The sequence below is a fragment of the Agelaius tricolor genome, unplaced genomic scaffold, assembly GCF_023055355.1.
Source record: "Agelaius tricolor isolate 1412-34295 unplaced genomic scaffold, bAgeTri1.0.p SCAF_116, whole genome shotgun sequence".
Classification (NCBI taxonomy): domain Eukaryota; kingdom Metazoa; phylum Chordata; class Aves; order Passeriformes; family Icteridae; genus Agelaius; species Agelaius tricolor.
This window is the reverse complement of record NW_027269376.1, coordinates 289,712-296,611: the sequence shown is the minus strand read 5'-3', so window position 1 is coordinate 296,611 and position 6,900 is coordinate 289,712. Positions and strand designations below refer to the sequence as shown.

At 54.6% G+C, this 6,900-nt stretch overlaps 1 long non-coding RNA gene across 1 annotated transcript; it reads left to right on the top strand.

The window, feature by feature from the left end:
• Positions 1-1,248: 1,248 nt before the first annotated feature.
• Positions 1,249-5,651, top strand: LOC139586383 (uncharacterized). The gene is made up of 3 exons (XR_011677723.1): positions 1,249-1,366; positions 2,785-2,934; positions 4,120-5,651. It is a non-coding gene; the product is annotated as an uncharacterized lncRNA (long non-coding RNA).
• The last annotated feature ends 1,249 nt before the right edge of the window (positions 5,652-6,900 follow it).

Here is a 6,900-nt window from a genome sequence, read left to right as displayed (position 1 = left end):
CCGTGTGGGGCACCCCAAAAACCCCCAAAATCCACATGAGGGGACCCCAAAAAACCGGGAGGACACAAAAACCCCAAAATCCGCATGGGGCACCCCAAAAACAAAGCGGGGATCCCAAAAACCCCAAATCCACGTGAGGGACCCCAAAAACAAAGCGGGGACCCCAAAAACCCCCAAATAGGGGTGGGGCACTCACTTTGGGGTGGTTTTTGGGTTTTTTGGGGTCCCTGACGGGGTTTTGGGGTGGGTTTTGGGTTTTTTGGGGTCCCTGACCCCTTTTTTGGGGGCTTTTTTTTGGAGGGTCCCTGACCCCTTTTTGGGGCAGTTTTTGGGGGGTTTTGGGGTGGTTTTGTGGTTTTGGGGTCCCTGAGCCCATTTTGGGGTTTTTGGGGTCCCTGATCCCCTTTTCGGGGTCCCTGATGGGGTTTTGGGGCGGTTTTGGGGTGGTTTTGGGGCAGTTTTGTGGTTTTGGGGTCCCTGATGGGGTTTTGGGGCGGTTTTGGGGTGGTTTTGTGGTTTTGGGGTCCCTGACCGCCTTTGGGTTGGTGTTTGGGTTTTTGGGGTCCCTGACCCGTTTTGGGGCGGTTTTGGGGCGGTTTTGTGTTTTTGGGGTCCCTGACGGGGTTTTGGGTTGGGGTTTGTGTTTTTGGGTCCCCTGATGGGGTTTTGGGGCGGTTTTGGGGCGGTTTTGGGGTGGGTTCTGGGTTTTTGGGGTCCCTGACGGGGTTTTGGGGGTGGTTTTTTGGGGTTTTTGGTGTCCCTGGACCCCATTTTGGGGTCCCTGATGGGGTTTTGGGGCGGTTTTGGGGGCCCTGACGGGGTTTTTGGGGCGGTTTTTGGGGGTCCCTAATGGGGTTTTGGGGCGGTTTTTGGGGTTTTTGGTGTCCCTGACCTCCTTTGGGTTGGTGTTTGGGTTTTTGGGGTCCCTGAGCCCATTTTTGTGTTTTTGGGGTCCCTGACCCCGTTTTGGGGCGGTTTTGGGGCGGGTTTTGGGTTTTTGTGTCCCTGATGGGGTTTTGGGGCGGTTTTGGGGCAGTTTGTGTTTTTGGGGTCCCTGATGGGTTTTGGGGTCCCTGATGGGTTTTTGGGGTCCCTGACGGGTTTTGGGCGGTTTTGGGGCGGTTTTGGGGGTTTTTGGGGTCCCTGACGTGGGTTTTGGGTTGGATTTTGTGTTTTTGGGGTCCCTGACGGGGTTTTTGGGGTTTTTGGGGTCCCTGACTGGGTTTTTGGGGCTGTTTTTGGGGCGGCCAGGAGCTGGTGGAGTTCTACGGGCGGAATTCGCTGCGCGATTGCTTCAAGGGCCTGGACACGACCCTGGCCCTGCCCTACAGAGACCCCGAGAGCCCCGCGGGAGCCCGGGAACCCCGTACGGCACCGGGGTTTATGGGGTTTGGGGGGGTTTGTGGGGTTTTATGGGGGTTTTGTGGGGTTTTGTGGGGTTTTATGGGGTTTTGTGGGGTTTTGTGGGGTTTTTATTGGGTTTTGTGGGGTTTTGTGGGGTTTTATGGGGTTTGTGGGGTTTTGTGGGGTTATGGAGTTATGGGGTTGGGGTTTTATGGGGGTTTGTGGGGTTTTGTGGGGTTTTGGGTTTGGGGTTTGTGGGGGTTTGTGGGGTTTTGTGGGGTTTTTATTGGGTTTTGTGGGGGGTTTTATGGGGTTTTGGGGGGGTTTTATGGGTTGTGGGGTTATGGAGTTATGGGGGTTTTATGGGGGTTTATGGGGGTTTTGTGGGGTTTTATGGGGTTTTGTGGGGTTTTGTGGGGTTTTGTGGGGTTTTATGGGTTTTATGGGGGTTTTATGGGGTTTTATGAGGTTTGGGGTTTGGGGTTTTTATCCGGTTTTGGGGGTTTTATGGGGATTTTATGGGGTTTTATGGGATTTTATGGGGTTTTATGGGGGTTTATGGAGTTATGGGGTTTTGTGGGGTTTTGTGGGGTTTTGTGGGGTTTAATGGGGTTTTATGGGGTTTTATGGGGTTATGGAGTTATGGGGTTATGGTGTTTTGTGGGGGTTTATGGGGGTTTTATGGGGTTTTATGGGGTTTTATGGGATTTTATGGGGTTTGGGGGTTGTGGGGTTATGGGGTTGTGGGTTGTGGGTTATGGGGTTATGGTGTTTTATGGGGGGTTTATGGGGTTTTATGGGGTTTTATGGGGTTTTAAAGGGGGTTTATGGGGTTTTATGGGGTTGTGGGGTTATGGAGTTATGGGGGGTTTATGGGTTGTGGGGTTATGGGCTTTATGGGGCTTTATGGGGTTTTATGGGGTTTTATGGGGTTTTAAGGGGTGTTATGGGGTTGTGTGTTACGGGGGGTTTATGGGGGTTTATGGGGGTTTATGGGGTGTTATGGGGTTTTGTGGGGTTTTATGGGGTTATGGAGTTATGGGGTTTTATGAGGGTTTATGGGGTTTTGTGGGGTTTTATGGGGTTTTGTGGGGTTTTTTGGGGTTTTATGGGGTTTTATGGGGTGTTATGGGGTTTTGTGGGGTTTTGTGGGGTTTATGGGGTTTTGGGGTTTGGGGTTTTATGGGGTTTTGGGGGATTTTGGGGGGTTTATGGGATTTTATGGGGGTTTGGGGTTGGTGGGGGTTATGGAGTTATGGGGTTTTGGGGTTTTACGGGGTTTTATGGGTTGTGGGGTTATGGGGTGTCCACCGTCTGTCCCCTGTGTCCCCTGTCACCGTGTCCCCATGTCCCCTCTGTCCCCTCTGTCCCCTGTGTCCCCAGGTGCCACCCCCAGTTTCAGCTGGATTTGGGGTGTCACCGTGTCCCCTGTGTCCCCAGGTGCCACCCGCAGTTTCGGCTCGGCCAAGGCCCGTTACGCCTTCAGCGCGCGGGACAGGACGGAGCTGTCCCTGCGGGAAGGGGACATCGTGCGCGTCCTGAGCAAGAGGGGACAGCCGGGATGGGTGGAAAGGGGAGATCTACGGGCGGGTACGGCCCTGTCCCCAACCCTGGGGACACTGGGGGACATTGGGGACAGTGGGGACATCAGGACATCAGGGACATCGGGGACATGTGGGATGTTGGGGACACTGGGGACACTGGGGGGACATTGGGGACACTGGGAACACTGGGGGACATTGGGGACACTGCAGGCAATAGGGGCATTGGGGACACTGGGGACACTGGGACATTGGGGATGTTGGGGACACTGGGGACACTGGGGACACTGGGACATCGGGGATGTTGGGGACATTGGGGATGTTCGGGATATTGGGGACATTGGGGATGTTGGGGACATCGTGCGCGTCCTGAGCAAGAGGGGGACAGGCCCGGGTGGTGGAAAGGGGAGATCTACGGGCGGGTATGGCCCTGTCCCCAACCCTGGGGACACTGGGGATGTTGGGGACACTGGGAACACTGGGGGACATTGGGGACACTGGGGACATTGGGGATGTTGGGGATATTGGGGACACTGGGGACATTGGGGACATCGTGCGCGTCCTGAGCAAGAGGGGACAGCCGGGTGGTGGAAAGGGGAGATCTATGGATGGGTATGGCATTGTCCCCAACCCTGGGGACATCGGGGACACTGAGGGACACTGGGGGCATTGGGGACATTGGGGGACATTGAGGATATTGGGGATGTTGGAGACACTGGGGACACTGGGGATATTGTGGACATTGAGGACATCAGGACATCAGGGACATCGGGGACATGTGGGACACTGGGATAATGAGGGCACTGGGGACACCTGGGGGACAATTGGGAACATTGGGAACATGTGGGATGTTGGAGACATTGGGGACACCTGGGGGACATGGGGGACACTGGGGACACTGGGGACATCGTGAGTGTCCTCAGCAAGAGGGGACAGCCCAGGTGGTGGAAAGGGAGATCTACGGGCGGGTATGGCCCTGTCCCCAACCCTGGGGGACATCGGGGACAGTGGGGGCATTGGGGACATTGGGGGACATTGGGGACACCACAGGCAATAGGGGCATTGGGGACACTGGGGACACTGGGGACACTGGGGACACTGGGACACCCCTGAGCCTGTCCCCAGGACCGTGTGTCCTCCCTGTCCCCTGACTGTGTCCCCCTGTCCCCTGACCGTGTCCCTCTGTCCCCCGACCGTATCCCCCTGTCCCCTGACCGTGTCCCTCTGTCCCCAGGTCGGTTGGTTTCCCGCCAATTACGTCGACGAGGATTTTTCTGATTATTGCTGATTTTGGGGCCACCCTGATGTCCTCAAGGATGTGCCTGAGGATGTCCCAAATTATGTCCCCAACGATGTCCCAGCGATGTCCCCAAGGATGTCCTCATTGATGTCCCGATGATGTGCCCCAAAGATGTCCCAACGATGTCCCAAATGACATCCCAAGGATGTCCCCAAATGACGTCCCCAAGGATGTCCCCAAGGATGTCCCCAATGATGTCCCTGAGGATGTCCCTGAGGATGTCCCTGATGATGTCCCCAACGACGTCCCAAGGATGTCCCCGGCAATGTCCCCGAGGACGTCCTCATTGATGTCCCCAATGATGTCCCAAGGATGTCCCCAACAATGTCCTGATGATGTCCCAAGGATGTCCGGATGATGTCCTCAGTGATGTTCCCACAATGTCCCAATGATGTCCTCGAGGATGTCCCTGAGGATGCCCCAAATTATGTCCCAGGGATGTCCCCAATGATGTCCCCAACAATGTCCCTGATGATGTTCCCAAGGATGTCCTCATTGATGTCCCGATGACGTCCCCAACGATGTCCCAACGATGTCCCTCAGTGATGTCCCAATGATGTCCTCAAGGACGTCCCCGAGGATGTACCAAAATATGTCCCGATGATGTCCCCAGCAATGTCCCCAATGATGTCCCAAGGATGTCCCCAGCAATGCGCCCAATGATGTCCCCAAGGATGTCCTCACTGATGTCCCAAGGATGTCCCCAACGATGTCCTGATGATGTCCCAAGGATGTCCCCGAGGACGTCCCAATGATGTCCTCAGTGATGTTCCCACAATGTCCCAATGATGTCCTCGAGGATGTCCCCGAGGATGTCCCAAATTATGTCCCAAGGATGTCCCAAATTATGTCCCAAGGATGTCCAACGATGTCCCCAAGATGTCCCCAATGGTGTCCCCAGGGATGTCCTCATTGATGTCCTGATGATGTCCCCAATGATGTCCCCGAGGACATCCCAAGGATGTCCCCAGCAATGTCCCCAACGACCTCCCAAGGATGTCCCCAAGGACGTCCTCATTGATGTCCCTGATGATGTCCCCAACGATGTCCCAAGGATGTCCTCATTGATGTCCCGATGATGTCCCAAACTATGTCCCAAGGATGTCCCCAACGATGTCCCCAATGAATGTCCCCAATGACGTCCCAAGGATGTCCCAAATGACGTCCCCGATGATGTCCCCAAGGATGTCCCCAAGGATGTCCCCAATGACATCCCAAGGATGTCCCCAATGACGTCCCAAGGATGTCCCCAACGATGTCCCCGAGGACGTCCTCATTGATGTCCCCAATGATTGTCCCAGGGATGTCCCCAACGATGTCCTGATGATGTCCCAAGGATGTCCCCAAGGATGTCCCAACAATGTCCCCAGTGATGTCCCAACGATGTCCCCAAGATGTCCCCAATGGTGTCCCCCAGGGATGTCCCCAGGGATGTCCCCAACGATGTCCCAAGGATTTCCCAACAATGTCTCAACAATGTCCTAAGGATTTATTGGTATTTTTTCCCTAATTCTGGGGATTTTGGGGTGAATTCCGGGGATTTTGGGGTGAATTCTGGGGATTTTGGGGTCAGGGGGGGTCCCTCGCACACTCAGGTCAGGGGGGTCCCACAGGAATGACCCCAGTCCCTCCCAGTTCAATCCCAGTATGATCCCAGTAGACACACGAGTTTATTGGAATTTTTTCCCTAATTCCAGGGATTTTGGGGTGAATTCCGGGGATTTTGGGGTGAATTCCCGGGGGATTTTGGGGTGAATTCTGGGATTTTGGGGTCAGGGGGGTCCCTCGCACACTCAGGTCAGGGGGGTCCCACAGAATGACCCCAGTCCCTCCCAGTTCAATCCCAGTATGATCCCAGTATGATCCCAGTTCGATCCCAGTACATACGCAGGTTTATTGTATTTTTTTTTCCCTAATTCCCGGGGATTTTGGGGTGAATTTCGGGGAATTTTGGGGTGAATTCCGGGGATTTTGGGGTCAGGGCGTCCTGCAGGAATGACCCCAGTCCCTCCCAGTTCAATCCCTGTTCAATCCCAGTATGATCCCAGTGAGTTTATTGTTATTTTTTTTTCCCTAATTCCAGGGATTTTGGGGTGAATTCCCGGGGACTTTGGGGTGAATTCCAGGGATTTTGGGGTGAATTCCCGGGATTTTGGGGTGAATTCCTGGGGATTTTGAGGTGAATTCCCAGGGATTTTGGGGTGAATTCCCGGGATTTTTGGGGTGAATTCCCCGGGGATTTTGGGGTGAATTCCGGGGGTTTTGGGGGTGGGGGGGGGGAGTTGGGGATTGGGGGGGAATTCCCAGGGGATTTTTGGGGGGGTGGGGAATTCCCGGGGATTTTGGGGTGAATCCGGGTGAATTCCCGGGATTTTTGGGGTGAATTCCGGGGATTTTGGGGTGAATCAGAGATTTTGGGGTGAATCCCGGGGATTTTGGGGTGAATTCTGGGGATTTTGTGGTGAATTCCCAGGGATTTTTGGGGTGAATTCCCGGGGATTTTTGGGGTGAATTCCCAGGGATTTTTGGGGTGAATTCCCGGGATTTTTGGGGTGAATTCCCAGGGATTTTGGGGTGAATTCCCAGGGATTTTTGGGGTGAATTCCGGGGATTTTGGGGTGAATTCCGGGGATTTTTGGGGTGAATTCCCGGGGATTTTTGGTGTGAATTCCCGGGGATTTTTGGGGTGAATTCCCGGGGATTTTGGGGTGAATT